The following is a 16,832-nucleotide window of genomic DNA, read 5'->3' on the forward strand; positions in this document are numbered from 1 at the left end:
TCAACGGCTGATTCCATGGTCCGGGATCAGATCGTTTTCGGGGTCCACTCCCACTCCCTTTGGCAGCAGCACCTGACAGTCAAACAGTTGACCCTCTGTCGCTATCGAGACGTGCGTTGTCCATGAGCATGCTAAGAATCGTTACCCCCACATCAGGGCGGCAGAAACTGCGAAGCTGGCCTCCCACGAGGCGGAACGGGTGCAGGCCATTGCACAAATGCAGGGCTTGAGCATCGAGGAGAGTGGCCGTTTCGCGCGCTTTTCCCGGGTCGCTGCGCATGCGCACCACGACCGAGTGGACGACGAGCCGGACAACCCGACTGCGCAGGTGCATACGTCGACCGACCGCACTGCGCATGCGCGATGGCGCACGGAACGCGCTGACGTTGGCGTCATGACGTGTCCGAATTGTGGCTCCGCCCACTTAAAGCGGCAATGTCCGGCAAAAGGATGCCGGTGTCTACAGTGTGGCAAGCTGGGCCACTACGCAGCCTTTTGCAGATCTGCTCCACCGCTCAGCAGCCAGCGATCCCAACTGAGGCGCAGAAGTGTCCGCTCAATACAACAAGGCATACCAGAGTACGATCCTGACAGCCCAACGGACCCTGATGCTGAGTGCCTCAAGTCCCCATACCGGGTGGGCATCATAACTACACATGCAACGCCTCTCGATCCTCAGTGTGGACCCCGATGACGAGTGGTCTGCTGTCCCCACAGTGAACAAGGCTCGCATCCGGTTCAAACTGGACATCGGCACATCGACGAACCTCATCTCGAAATCCGACCTCGACACCATCTGCGCCAAACCAAGCAATCTTCCACCGGCCTGCCAGCTCCTTGACTACAAAGGCAATCAAGGCGACGCTGCGGTTTGAAATTGTCGGTCCTGACAGAGTATCTCTGCTCGTTGCTCGTGCCTGCAAACTCCTGAACCTTGTTCAACGCGTCCACACCATGTCATCATCACCGGCGATGGCCTCGCCCGATGGAAACTTGCAACCCGACATAGATGACATCATCACGCAGTACCACAGCGTGTTTGAAGGAATGGGCATGCTCCCATACCGATACAAAATCCTGCTCAAGCCGAACGCCACCCCTGTAATTCATGCACCTCGCCGGGTACCGGCGCCCCTCAAGGATCGTCTGAAGAAGCAATTACAGGACCTCCAAGACCAGGGCATCATATCAAAGGTTACAGAGCCCACAGACAGGGTCAGCTCCATGGTCTGCGTCAAGAAGCCGTCAGGGGAGCTTCGCATTTGCACTGATCTAAACCGCAACATCATGAGGGAGCATTACCTGATACCAAAATGAGAAGAGTTGACCAGTGAGATGGCTCATGCCAAATTCTTTACTAAGCTCGACGCTTCTATCTGGTGTTTTTACCATATAATTCACCTCACTTAATATACTTGCAATCTGATAAGGTCCACAAAACCTTGCTTTTAGAGGTTCACCTACCACTGGTAACAACACTAAACTTTATCTCCAATGGCATAACTACGAACTTTGGATTTCTTGTCCGCTTCCCGTTTCATCACATTTTGTGCAACTTTTAATTGTTGTCTCGCCAATTCACCTGCTTTATTTAATCATTCCCTAAAATTTGACACGTAATCCGATAATGTAATTTCTGATTTCTCACTCACCAATTTTTTCTTAATCAATTTAAGTGGTTCTCTTACCTCATGACCAAAAATTAGTTCAAAAGGACTAAATTTGGTGGACTCATTTGATGCATCCCTAATTGCAAACAGTATGAATGGAATTGCTTTATCCCAATCCTTTGGATAACCTTGACAATAAGCCCTCAACATTGTCTTTAATGTCTGATGCCACCATGGATGGTACGCAGATGTTATAAATTGTTTTATTCCTGAGCTATCCAGAGCTATCCAGAACTTCTTTGAATAACCTGGAGGTAAAATTTGATCCTTGATCCGATTGTATTTCTGTGGGTAGTCCACATCTAGTAAAGAACTTAAGTAACTCCACCACAATCTTTTTAGCTGTAATATTACGTACTGGAATGGCCTCTGGAAACCTAGTAGACACATCCATTACAGTCAAAAGATATTGCTTCCAACTTTTCGTTTTAGGAAGCGGTCCTGCGCAATCAAGTAGGACCTTTGTAAAAGGATCCTCAAATGCTGGAATGGGTATTAAGGGCACTGGTTTTATCTATCACTTGACATGTGTGACATGATTAACAAAATTGAACTCCATCTTTATGTAGTCCAGGCCAATAAAAATGTTTTTGTATTTTAGCTTGAGTTTTCCTTATTCCCAAATCACCTCCCTATGGTACCTCATGTGCAACTCGCAACACTTCCTTTCTATACCCCACCGGCAATACTACTTGATGAACTTCTGACCACTTTTCATCCGCCTGCATCTGTACAGGTCTCCATTTTCTCATGAAGATATCACTTTTACGGTAATAACACTCTGGTATACTCTCATATTCCTCTTCCATATATGCTTTATGATATATCCATTTTATTTCTACATCTTTCTGTTGGAACTCCGTTAATTTTCCTGAACTAAAAATATCCACCTCATCCTCCACCTGTTCTTGTTTTTTTGCAACCATCTGATCAAAAATCGTTTCTGATATTTGCACTTCAACATCATCTTCACTCTTTGATTTCTTCTCTTGTCTTAACCTGCGACCTTGTTACTACACAATCCGGAAAAATCCCAGGATATTCATCCTTCAACACTTCAGTTGTCTGATTTTCCACTGGCTTATCAACCACAGTAGGCATCACTCTCACCTGCGATCCAGCTATATCATTACCCAAGGTAAACTGTATTCCTGGACAAGATAGTTTCTCTATTACTCCTACTACCACTTCACCACTCGTCACTGGACTTTCCAACTTTATCTTTTATAATGGAACACTACACCTCTCACCCTGAATTCCACATATTACCACCTTTTCTGCCAACATTCTTCCCAAACTACATAACTCCTCATCTCTTACCATTAAAGATTGACTAGCTCCCGCAGCTCTTAAAATTGTGACTTCTTTACCTGCTCCTCCTGATACACATGAGTAAACTTTACCCAAACAAGTAAATTCTTTAAGGAGATCTGGCACCTTCTTATCAATCACCTCTTGATCAGTGTGTACTGTCTTTTGCACCTCCTTCGCTTCACTTGGGCTTTCCTTCACCACTTTCACAAACCCCACTGTCTTATCCTGTTTTACCACATTAGCCTTCCCAGTGCTTTTCTTCAACCACCAACACTGTAACTTTACATGGCCTAGTTTATTACAGTGAAAACTTTTGAAACTTTTCATGACTCTGCCACCCTCCTGGATTTCTTTTTTAATCTGAGGTACACTCTCTTTATTATCTCCCATCAGATCACCTTTGTCTTTACACTTGAGTATTTCTCATGTCCCCAGTTTCTATCCCTCAGCGGCTGAAACTGATGTCGGAAACCAAGCTTTGATTTATGAACTAATTCATAATCATCTGCCATTTCTGCTGTTAATCTTACAGTTTTAACCATCTGCTCTTCCACGTGAGCTTTCACTACATCAGGAATTGAATTTTTAAACTCCTCCAAAAGTATAATTTCTATGAGAGCTTCATACTTTTGGTCTATTTTCAAAGCCCTTATCCACCTATCAAAATTACTCTGTTTGATCGTTTTAAACTCCATGTATGTTTGACCAAATTCTTTCCTTAAATTTCTAAACCTTTGTCTGTAGGCTTCAGGCACTAGTTCATATGCACCTTACATGGATTTTTTCACCTCCTCATATGTCCCAGATACCTACTCCGATAGTGATGCAAACACTTCACTAGCCCTACCTATCAGCTTTGTTCAAATCAGTAATACCCAAATGTCCTGTAGCCATTTCATTTGTTTAGCAACCTTCTAAAATGAAATGAAAAAGGCTTCCACCTCCTTCTCATCAAACCTTGGCAATGCTTGGACATATTTAAATAGATCCCCACCAAGCCTTCGACTATGACGCTCTTTCTCACTATCGTCATCACGATCATCCAACTGTACGTTTCCCTTTCCGTCTGCCAATTTTAACTGACTGTCATCTTTCATGACTATTTTCTGAAGTTCAAACTCTCTCTCGTTATCTTTTTCCCTGATCTGTATCTCCCTTTCTTTTTCTTTTTGTTCTGCTAAGGCTATTCTTTCTTTTCTCCTTTCTTCTCGCTCCTTTTCTTTTTCCTCTCTTTCTGTTTCTTTTTCCGCTCACTCTTTTTCTTTTTCCTCTCTTTCGTGTTCAAGCTGCTCTAATTCTTTCCATTTGTTCCATTTATTTAATTTGTAACAGAATTTTTGCCATTGCCAATGAGTCAAACTGTATCTCAGGCAACTTTAAATGTTTAGCCACCGCCATAGGTTGATAGGGTTGTTAAGAAGGCGTAAGGTGTGTTAGCTTTTATTGGTAGAAGGATTGAGATTCGGAGCCAGGAGGTCATGTTGCAGCTGTTGAAAACTCTTGTGCGGCCGCATTTGCAGTATTGCGTGCAGTTCTGGTCGCCGCATTATAGGAAGGATGTGGAAGCATTGGAAAGGGTGCAAGGGAGATTTACCAGGATGTTGCCTGGTGTGGAGGGAAGAGCTTATGAGGAAAGGCTGAGGGGCTTGAGGCTGTTTTCGTCAGAGAGAAGAAAGTTAAGAGGTGACTTAATAGAGGCATACAAGATGATCAGATGATTAGATAGGATGGACAGTGAGAGCCTTTTTCCTCGGATAGCGATGGCTAGCATGAGGGGACATAGCTTTAAATTGAGGGGAGATAGATATAGGACAGATGTCAGAGGTAGGTTCTTTACTCAGTGAGTAGTTGGGGCGTGGAATGCCCTGCCTGCAACAGTAGTGGACTCGCCAACACTTTTAGGGCATTTAAATGGTCATTGGATAAACATATGGATGATAATGGAATAATGTAGATGGGCTTCAGATTGGTTTCACAGGTCGGCGCAACATCGAGGGCCGAAGGGCCTGTACTGCGTTGTAATATTCTATTGTTCTATAATTACCTCATCTTTTTGCATTTTGTCAGGTAATGTCAATTGCAATGTTTTTGCCTCATCTAACAGTCTGTTTTTAGTCTCTGTCCGTAAGGTACTGCGTGTGACCATCTCCACCCCCAAAAACTTCAGAGCCTCTGAAAGAGCCATTGTCCACAACACACTCCCTACTTAACTGAAATACCACACCTGAAAAGCAACCACAATATGCTCACACCTCACCATCTTTAAATTCACAAAGCCAATCCAATAGATAGGCTTTAATCCCAGACGCGCTCCCAATTTGTTATGGGCCAGAGTTAGGAGAACCCCAAAGTGTATCATGGAGTTCACCTGACCCACAACTTTTAATAGATTGTGGTATGGGGAGCACACGGCCACTCTACAGGTATGGCACAGCTGAAATGGAAAAGTATTTTTTAAAGCAAAACAATGTTTATTCTATGAACTCAAGTTAACCTTTTTAAAACAAGCAGTGAACATCTGAGCAACTATCAATTCAAATACAACCCCCAAAGAATACAACACTACGTAATCCTTATTAACTTCCCAAACAACATCCAGAAGGCAAAAGAAACACTTTTTAACAGAAGCACATTAGGTTTACATTTACTACTGAGAACATTTATAATTCTGAATTCACCAAATGATCAAGAGATAGTCTTTTCATGGCAGAGAGATCAACAGTACACCTGCCCTGTCTGGCTTCAGCTTCAACACTGAAAACGAAACCAAAAACTCACTCTATAGCAGCCTGCTCAAAAACAAAAGTAAAAAGCTGACAGACAGCCCAGCTCCACCCACTCTCTGACATCACTGCAGTAGTAAAAACCCATTTCTTAAAGATACTCTCACTACAGATATTTATATGCATACCCATTTATGAACACCCATTTCTTAAAGGTACTCTCACATGACATTTGGTTGTTCACTTTCTCCATGTACGATCAAATTAATGACTGTTTTACACAGGTTCAATTTGCCACGTGGGCTGACTTTTGTTGACTATGTTGAATGATTTCACTCTGATCGGCTCTCCAAATTTTTGCCTTGGCAATGATTTGGCAAAGTGGCATTTGGCTTTCTGCCATTGCACTTGGATTTTGTCACTCACTCTTATTACCTCTGGCTTTGGTAGTTTCTTAGCTATTGGAAGAGTGGTTTGGGTGTAGCATGTCATTAGTAGCTGGATTGGACTACTTTCAATGCCTTGTGCTCAACCTACTTGATTTTTTAGCAATCTCTTTGGCAGTTTTCACTTAGCCTATGGGCAGCACGGTAGCATTGTGGATAGCGCAATTGCTTCACAGCTCCAGGGTCCCTGGTTCGATTCCGGCTTGGGTCACTGTCTGTGCGGAGTCTGCACGTCCTCCCTGTGTGTGCGTGGGTTTCCTCCGGCTGCTCCAGTTTCCTCCCACAGTCCAAAGATGTGCAGGTTACATGGATTGGCCGTGATAAATTGCCCTTAGTGTCCAAAATTGTCCTTAGAGTTGGGTTGGGTTGCTGGGTTGTGGGGATAGGGTGGAGGTGTTGACCTTGGGTAGGGTGCTCTATCCAAGAGCCGGTGCAGACTCGATGGGCCGGGTGGCCTCCTTCTGCACTGTAAATTCTATGATAATCTTTCCATTTGACTGAGGATAGTGTGGAGATGTAAAAAACAAATTTAGATTACCTAATTATTTTTTTTTCAATCAACAGGCAATTAAGCATGGCCAATCCACTTATCCTGCACATCTTTGGGTCGTGGGGGTGAGACCCACGCAGACATGGGGAGAATGTGCAACTCCACACGGACAGTGACCCGGGGCCAGGATTAAACTCGGGTCCTCAGCGCCATAGGCAGCAATTCTAACCATGGGGGATAACATGGAGATGATACGTTGTGCAGAATTTCCCAATCAGATATCGGACTGGATTCTCCATTCTTCCAGCCGCATGTTTCTCCGTGGTGCACCATTTGCTGGCAGGATGATTCTCTACTCCTGCCACTTGTCAATGGGATTCGCATTGAAACCACCCGGGAAAGCTGCAGGCAGGTGTGCGCTGCTGGTGGGATCAGATAATGACAATGGCTGGAGAATTCCGGTCGTAGTGTCTGAATCCCTCACTCATGCAGTAAGGGCCATTGTCGCTCTTTACAATGGCAGGAAAGCATGATGAAAGTGCGTTTTCAGGCATTCTACAATCTCACTGGCAACCATCTAAATCAGCCTGTCTCACTCTGAGTAGTTTAAACAGTAGCCAACATGACAAGATAGACAGTCCAAAGAGTGACGAGATCTACTCCAAGCTTCATCCAGGTCTGTCTGCGATGACATGAGTCATGAGTGGCACTTTAGCTTGATGTTCATAACAAGTACTGCACTAATTGATGTGGTCCTTAATGTCATTGCTCATGTTTAGCCAGCAGAGAACGTCTCTTACCTTCCTCAGACTAGTGTAACGATTGTGAGAAATTTTCATATTTTAAAGTTTGTATTTAGTATTTTTGCTGTGATTACAAAGGGAGAAAATGATTGATGCAACCTTTTGTAACAAGACACAAGACTGTGGTGTGCTTTTGGATTGAAGGTGGTAATGGAAGGGACCAGCTTTGGAAATAACTTTGAAACACCATGCTGGACAGACATAGGCGGCATTCTCCGGTTCCCCCAGCCACGTATTTCTCGGCGGGATCCATTCGTTGGGGGCAGGATTATCTCTTCCCGCCGCTTGTCAATAGATTTCCCATTAAAGCCACCCCACGTCACCGGGAAACCCATGAGCAGGAGTAGGTTGCCATCAGGAAAAGAGAATCCAAATGGTCGGAGAATTCTGCCCATGGTTCAGTTTTCCCTTTAAGGAATCGCTCTCAAAGGCTTTGCGCCAATATAAGCAAGTGGATATCTTTGTTATTAACATTATTCATGAGTGGTATTCATGATATGCTGGTTTGCTTAATTGGAGAAATAAATATATATCGAGGCACGGTTTGAAAGCAAGTAAGATGTTATAATTGTTAAATGTAAATCTATTTCTTTGGTGTTCATGTGTTTAAATTAAAGTTTGTTTTACCATAAAAGATGTCTGCTGGTCAGTGTTATCACTCCTGTCGTGAGTAACATTTCCTCAGTTTTCCAAAGTAAAAAGTTGGAAACAAGTTAGGGTTCTCATTCTTGGACCCATGACACTGGACTCAGTTCTTTGATGGCTTGGATGGATGCACTTCAGCATCTCTTTTTTCATCTCCTTCGAAATGATGACTCTCGTTCTTTGTACATGATGCCATCTTCGGCAATCACTTCATCTCTGTGTATTCAATACTCTCTTGTAGCAACAGGTGTGGATTTGATGGTTTTCGGCCATCCATTTAGCCCAGTTTCCTGTAATATTTGAAGAGTTGCATCTTGTTGAGTAGTTTGCTTGATCTAAGCAAGACATTTGTCTGTTAGATTCAATGTCTGCTGGGTTGATGACTTCTAGAACATGGTGTGCTGTTGCTTCTTGGTGTATCTGGAAGTTTTCACACTCTGTACTAGCGTCATCAATTTCCTTCAAAGCGAATGCGACTCTCAACAGCATGTTGGTGATGTCCATCTGCTTTTCTTGCTTGTACTTCACTTCCAAATGATACCTCTGCAAATGAAGTAACATTCTTTGTAGATTATTTGGAGCAGAAAGACGTGATTTTAGAAACAGGCTTTGAAGTGTTTGACATACATGGGATTGAGTACAGTACTACACACAGTGATGTAAGAGAACACATGACCTGCATATAGGGGTCAGTTTTGTGTTGGACAGAGTCGTGTGCAGAAAAAAAGGTGGAAACAGCTCCAAGCTTGTACTTTTACTGTACCTATGCACATAGTTTCTATTAGTTAATAATTACTTACTGTTAAACTACCTAAGATTACAAGTATTTTAATAAGACTTACTGAACTGCGCCCAACCTGACAGTCATCACTTTCTCTCTTCCGAATAATTACGGATTAAAATCTCGCAAGCGAAAACAATAGCCAGACACTCTTTCTCAGTTTGTGCATAGTGACATTCGTGTTATTCTGGATGCAGACACAACTGGTTGGCCTTGCTGCATGAAGGTTGCTCCAAGTTTTTCTGGTATCATACTGGAGATGACTTTGTCATTGACATCATAATACCCCAGCACTGGCATTGTCATCACTAGAAACATAGAAAATAGAAGCAGGAGGAGGCCATTCGGCCCCTTGATCCTGCTCCAACATTCATTATGATCATGGCTGATCATCAAGCTCAATATCCTGATCCCACCTTTCCCCCATATCCTTTAATCCATTGAGCCCGAAGAGCTATATCTAATTCCTTCTTGAAATTACACAATGTTTTGGCCTCAACTACTTTCTGTGCTAGTGAATTCCACAGATTCACCACTCTCTGGGTGAAGAAATTTCTCCTCACCCCAGTCCTAAAAGGTTTACCCCTTATCCTCAAACTATGACCCCCTAGTTCTGGACGTCCCCACCATCGGGAACATTCTTTCTGAATCTACCCTCCCTAATCCTGTTTGAATTTTATAAGTTTGTATGAGATCCCCTCTCACTCTTCTAAACTCCAATGAATATAATCCTAATCGACTTAGTCTCTCCTCATGTGACAGTCCCGCCATCCCAGGAATCAGCCTTGTAAACCCTCGCTGGACTCCCTCCATAGCAAGAACATCCTTCCTCAGATAAGGACACCAAAACTGCACACAATACACCAGGTATGACCTCACCAATGCCCTATATAATTGCAGTAAAACATCTCTATTCTTATAGTCAAATCCTCTCACTATGAGGGCCAACATATCATTTACCTTCTTTCTTGACTGATGTACCTATGTGCTTACTTTCAGCAACTGATGCATGAGGACACCAAAGTCTCGCTGTTTCAAGCTGTTTGCTGCAAACGAAAGCTTTTTGTTTCTGTGACCCAATACCATTGAATATCCTTTACAGTGAATTTGTCCACACTCTGATGATAAATTGGGCAAGAGCTTTGTTAGATGGTTCAACAATTCCAAAGAATTGTTAAAGCTTCTTCACATCTATTGTTTGCTGCATCTCTGCTACAGCTTTCAGCTTATCAGGATAAGGGTGAATTACTTTCTCTCTCAGTGTTTTCTCCTCCGAGGACATTGACGACCATGGATCTTCATTGTACTGGTCCATTATTATGCTTGACAAAGTACTGCAGTGATTTGCTATTGCCTTCTGCAACATAGCTAACCAGGAGACTTCCCCACTATCAGGAGTATTGAAAGGATTTACAGGCTGATGATCAAACCGTTTGACTACATTGTGCATGCACCTTCCATGGCCATCAAGTCTTGAAGTGAGGCCTGAACCCAGTGCTTCTGGCCCAGAAATAGGACATTACCACTGCACCGCACAACCTTCTATTCTTGACATTAATAATCTTCAGTTACAATTTCTTATTATTCAGCTTCACGGTCAACTGGTGAGTTCTCTCCAGCAGTCTTTCTGGATTTGGATCATGGTCAACAATAGCTTCTTCCATCTCCACATCCATAGTCGATCATCCAGGATCACTCCCACTCTTTGAAAATCATTGACTATCTCATGTTGTCTGTGTTGATATTCTTCTGGAGCAGTAACAATGTCAAACAGCATGCATAACCATCTGACCCTTCCAAATGGCATCTAGAACATAATTAGAAAACTGCTGCATTCATCCAACTTCACTTATCCTTCGTATTTGCAGTGGTAGAGACCTTGACCTCGGCCAATTGCAACACAATGTCTTCAATGGTTAGCATGGGATAGTGAGGTCTCTTTAAAAGTTTAATGAGCTAATTTGGATCTATTCAGTCAGCATTCCAGGTTTTTTCACTGCTACCATGCTGCTCATCCAATATGTCAGAGTTGTCACTTTCCTGATTACTCCCATCTTTTCAAGCTCCTCTATCTTGTCTTTCAGACCTGTGGGCAGCTGAAACTTTCCTCAGAAGATGCAGAGTTGGACTCATACTATCACCTATCCCAAGATTATATTCACCAGGAAACATCTTTGTCGTTTGTCAGGATTGTTTAACAGTCAATGTCTTGGTGCCGTGCAAAGCACTTCAAACCTCTTCTGGTACAATGGAGAGCTCCAGTCCAAGCTTTAGACTTGTTTCAGCTGAGATGAGATGAGTGTCTCCTATCTGGAACTATAGATCTTCTTTCTTCGCCTTATATTGAGCTCTCAACTTAGTTTGTCTTCTTGGGGTGGGCACTGTTCCATCGCATAGCCTCAAATTTACCCTCAGTGGCTTCACCTTTTGGCCACCACCTTCAGCAAATTCACACAGTTTTCAGAAGCCCATGATGTTGCACATTATGTTGATCTGACATTTCACATTAACTTGATGCTCTCCTTCTGCAGTCATCAGTGCAACAGTCACAAATCATTTTTTTGGACTGGTTGGTGCCAACCTGAACTAGGGTGTGGAATGATTCATCAGAATCATCATTATATGCTTGCTTTTCTTCTTTCCAACAAAATACTTGCATACAAAGTGATTCAGCTTATTTTAGTTCGAACACTGCTTTCCTCATGCTGGATGTACTTGCTTTTCTTTTCCATGCTGTCCTTCACAATATATACATGCACAAAGGCATTTCTCCAAACAATTATCATTCCTCTACATCTTAAGAAAGATAATTGTAATTTTGATGATCAGATAAACTTGAAGTAGATTCCTCTCCAAACGTTGAGACGGCGGATTTTCCACTTCCCACACGGCATGTTTTTCAGCCGTGCAGGCAGCCAGCCATTAGTCGGCGGTGAGATCTTCCGAGTGGCATGGTGACACAATGGTTAGCACTGCTGCCTCACAGCGCCGGGGACCCAGATTTGATTCCAGCCTTGCCTGTGTAGAGTTTGTCTGTTCTCCAGGGAACAGTTAACTGTCAGGCTTTTGTTTAAATTCAAGCCAGACTCCGATTGGTTAAGGCATTGCCATGGGGAATGAACTTGGGAATGGCTGTCCTTCAATTTTATGTTTAGTTCAAAAAGGCGAAAAGTATGTGCATGTTCTTTCTATTTGCAAAGGACAGGGCCCTGTGTGTGAATATCTGTAACTTCTACCACAAGTAAGTGAGCCACACTGTGAACCTGACTGATAATCTTAAATCAGTTGTCAGTGTAATTTTTAGCACAATCAGGATTGTTCAGTAAGTATTGTATAATCATAGAATCACATCTAATTTTGGACATTATGTTCTGAGTTTTGCAAGTATAGCTAGCTGGGTACAGTCAGTACTTTGCCGGTTGTGAACAGATGAAGGGACATGCTGTTTTATACGATCCACAAGTTGTTGGGACATATCACCGACATACCTGCCATCACACTGGCACTAAATTTCATACACTACATTATTTATTTGTGTGGTGGGCAGAACATCTTTTTGGCTTGATGTTAACATCCACATTAATCGTATTAGAAGTGGGTGGATGCACAACATGAATACTGAGGACGGTAATCGGGTATGAATTTTGTACCCAACATGTTTTGGTAGTTTGGATATAATAATTGATTATTTTAGTGCATGGTGCATAATTATCTTAACAGACCTGTAAAGTACCATACTTGATCTTAAATGCCTTCTGAGTTAGCTGGGGTGTAATCTTGGGTGCCACAATTGTCCTTTTGTAATTTCATGGTTATAGAGAGGAGTAATCGGTCAGGGATCCAAATATAGATTATAGTTGTGTGTCCTCTGCTGCAAAGTATGTTTGGTTGAGAGCTGGGTTAGGTTTGACTATTATTCCCTCCACTGTCAGAAACAACTATCCAACATTTTCTTAAACTTGCACAGGAAGATGCCAGGAAGAAACCAGTCCACAAGAAATAGTTTGCCTTCATATGTATTTGTTCCATTGGGTCTTCTGTCACAACTTGCATCCAAATGTACTAATCAGCTGCTGGAGTAAAGTACACTCAAACCTGTCTGCAAATGTGAATAAGAATGCTGAGATGTGGTTTTGAAGACACATAGAGAAAATATAGTGGATAGACAAGAAAAGTAATGTGGAGGTGGTGACAATGACACAAGCAAAAAGTAGTTTGATTGATGTGATCAGAAAAAGGCAAATAAATTGGATTGTACATGCATTGAGAGTAGATGGGATCTTGAAACAAATGTTAGAAAAATGGATGAAAGGAGAATTATCAAGAGGGAGAGGAAATGCGGATGTTTCTGCTCTATCTGAAGAATGAGAGAACATGTGGAAAATTGAAAAGAGAAGCACACGGCGGAGTAGTTTGAAGAAGGAAGAATTGAGCCAGAACTTGCCTTCGGCAGGCCACTGAAAATGATGGTCTATATTTGACTTTATTGCATTTGATGTTGGCACACATACAAAATGTAAAACAAGTATTCCATTAGCTAACACCAACAATCCTTGTCTTTCTTAGCATAAAAAAATCTAGCATATAGAACTATCCTTGTTTTAGAAAACACTGTTGCCTAATATGTAGCTTTCTTGAACAGAATGGCAAGTTAAATTGAGGACATTATTCTGAAGCTATACCGTGTTCTGGTCAGGTTACATCTTGAGTAATGCATTGAATTCAAATCATATAAGCATAAAAGCAGTAGATAGAAGTAGTATCATGATGTTGATTACGAATGTCATGTTATAAGTAAAGATTTACAAAGTTTGGACTCCAGTTTTGAAAGGAAGCATATGTTAAAAGACACTCTAAACGTATACAAGATACCAAATGGAAGAGAAAGGATTATGTTGCAAGGTGCCACCAAATGGAGTGTATCTGCAACATGCCATTGGTGTGTTTGTTTGGACTAATGCTGAGTTCATGGCCTGAGCTGCATCACAGGTTTCCCCTTAGTCATAACAGCAGATGATGACCGTTAGCTCCTAGGAACTAACATAAAATCGTCTCAAGGTTTCTAGAAAGTTAAGAGAAACTAGAGAAAATTAGCTGAAACAAATGAAAAATTGGGCTGATGATATGATAAAATCATTTTACATCATTAACTTGCAGCTGTCAAAAATGAATGGAAGCTTTTTGCAGTTGTTGAAAATAATGGTGGGAAAATCAGGCACAATGGAACTCTGCATAATTTTCTAATCTGATCATCCTTTTTATGCTTTCAAATTAGCTGAGCCCAATTTGAACCTCCAAGGCACAGGTCCTCAGACCAGAAAGGAACATGGACAGAATTTTGCAGTTTTAATTGCTCCCAAATTTAATTTCTTAAACCACCCTTGTTGACCCAGATATGTTTCTCACCAGGTTCATCTGGAATGGCAAGAAATCCAGAGACCTAATTATAAATAATTCAATTAATGAACAACTTCACATTAAGTATGCACTTTAAAATGGTTCCCGTCCATCTTCTGTCAGAGCTCTGGATGAAAATGGAGAAGTTTCAAGGAAATTGTCAGCAGTAAAAACAATTAAAACTAAAAATATAAGAAGTGTCAGTTGATGTTGAATAGGATCTTTGCCCTAATCCTCTATGAAATTACCTCCTTATATGCACAGCCACTCATCAGCTGTCGTGTTAATATTTGTATGTAATTAGCATACAGTAGATGACAATTATTCTACATCCATATTGAAAAACAGTGATGATTTTTGTAACTTTCCTGCTATTAATTGATCTTAACCGCTGCAAACAAGTTGGAAGAATAATGCCATTCTAAATCTTATGTTCATTATTGACACATAGTTATTAGAATTTGGCAATTTACCAGCTCAGTACAGTAACTATTAATCCGAGTCAGTGAATAAACCTGAACTGAAGTCAGCCACTTCCAGTGTTGGACATTTTATCATTTTTGTAAAGGTTGTGGTATATTCATTGTGACTAATGAGATTGAACCTCAATCGTGGTGACTGTTATTGTGAATGCGTCAGCTTAACGCGACCAGTCAAGGTGACTTCCTGCCTTTATGTATTTCCTCAGAATTTTAATATTGTTGATATGAATTAGTTTCCACCCAGAATCAAGTTTTGGCAAAAACATAGAATCAACAACATATATAAATTCCTCAAAATTCCTCTGCAGAACATGGAGATCAACATATCTGGGGCGGGATTCTCTGATCCTGAAGCTAAGTGTTGACGCTGTCATAAATGCCGTCGCGTTTCTAGATGGCGTCAACATGGCCTCAGGATCAGCAATTCTGGCCCCTACATGGCACTGGAGCCACCCACGCTGTGCCAGCTGCCGATCCCGGTGTCAGATGGGTGCCGCCAGTCCGCGCATGCGCAGTGGGACCGGCACGATTTCCGCGCATGCGCGGTGTCTCCCTTCACCGCGCCGGCCTGACGCAGCATGGCTTCGGGCGGCCCCCGGCCGTTGTGCCCATCCCGGCGTCGGGGCGACGTGGCGCGATTCGCGCCGGTCGAAGCAATTCTCCGGCCCGGCCCCAGGCTGAGAGAATCCCACCCCTGCGGCGTAAAATCAAAACATTTGTTTTAAATATGAAGGGTTTTTCTTTCAAAAGAAGCACAAGAATTTAAAATTTCAATTCCACTCGATATCATTTTCAAGTTCAGGGCTAAGAAAACTGGTGACAGTGGAACGGCTGCTTGTTATTCATATTTATCTCTTCATTGGAAAAGGAATTGGATGGGGTGTAGAATCAGATGAACCAATTTGCTGCTGCCATTGAAGATAAAAAATGATCCCTGATAGTTCCAAATTAAAGAATGTAATGGTGAATCAGTTATGGATGTCAACATTGTAGTAAAGGAGTAACATTTGCAGAAAATCCATTTATAATAAATGAAATAGCTGTTTCAAAGAATATGTTTTTGAATTAAATATAGAATGCTAGATCAATACTTTCCTCCAGTTGCTCATCAAACCGAACAAAATGGTATGAATACAAATCACATTATCCTAGTTCTTATTCACACCAAGCCATTCACTCACATTGTTAACCAGCAGAAAACATTTCCATCTGTGTATGAACAATTCATTCCAATGGTATAGATAACCCAATCCAATCATTGTATTTATTTCAATTTTTATCAGAGTATCAATGGATTTGTTTCCAACTAATGATGTTGAAATTGTCTCACAGGGGTTTATGGTCTTCAATAATGTTATAAAGAACAAAGAACAGTACAGTACATCTGCAGTCACCGAGAATCATCCCGCTAAGAAGGATGTTCCTTCTATAAGTCTATAAGTTCTATAAGTTCCTTCTATAAGAATACCCTTTTAAGAAGGGTAGCAAGGATAATCCCGGGAACTACAGGCCGGTGAGCCTTACTTCAGTGGTAGGGAAATTACTGGAGAGAATTCTTCGAGACAGGATCTACTCCCATTTGGAAGCAAATGGACGTATTAGTGAGAGGTAGCACGGTTTTGTGAAGGGGAGGTCGTGTCTCACTAACTTGATTGAGTTTTTCGAGGTCACTAAGATGATTGATGCAGATAGGGCAGTAGATGTTGTCTATATGGACTTCAGTAAGGCCTTTGACAAGGTCCCTCATGGTAGACTAGTACAAAAGGTGAAGTCACACGGGATCAGGGGTGAGCTGGCAAGGTGGATACAGAACTGGCTAGGCCATAGAAGGCAGAGAGTAGCAATGGAGGGATGCTTTTCTAATTGGAGGGCTGTGAACAGTGGTGTTCCACAGGGATCAGTACTGGGACCTTTGCTCTTTGTAGTATATATAAATGATTTGGAGGAAAATGTAACTGGTCTGATTAGTAAGTTTGCAGACGACACAAAGGTTGGTGGAATTGCGGATAGCGATGAGGACTGTCGGAGGATACAGCAGGATTTAGATTGTCTGGCGACTTGGGCGGAGAGATGGCAGATGG

Source organism: Scyliorhinus torazame, chromosome 8, assembly GCF_047496885.1.
Source record: "Scyliorhinus torazame isolate Kashiwa2021f chromosome 8, sScyTor2.1, whole genome shotgun sequence".
In the NCBI taxonomy this organism is placed as follows: domain Eukaryota; kingdom Metazoa; phylum Chordata; class Chondrichthyes; order Carcharhiniformes; family Scyliorhinidae; genus Scyliorhinus; species Scyliorhinus torazame.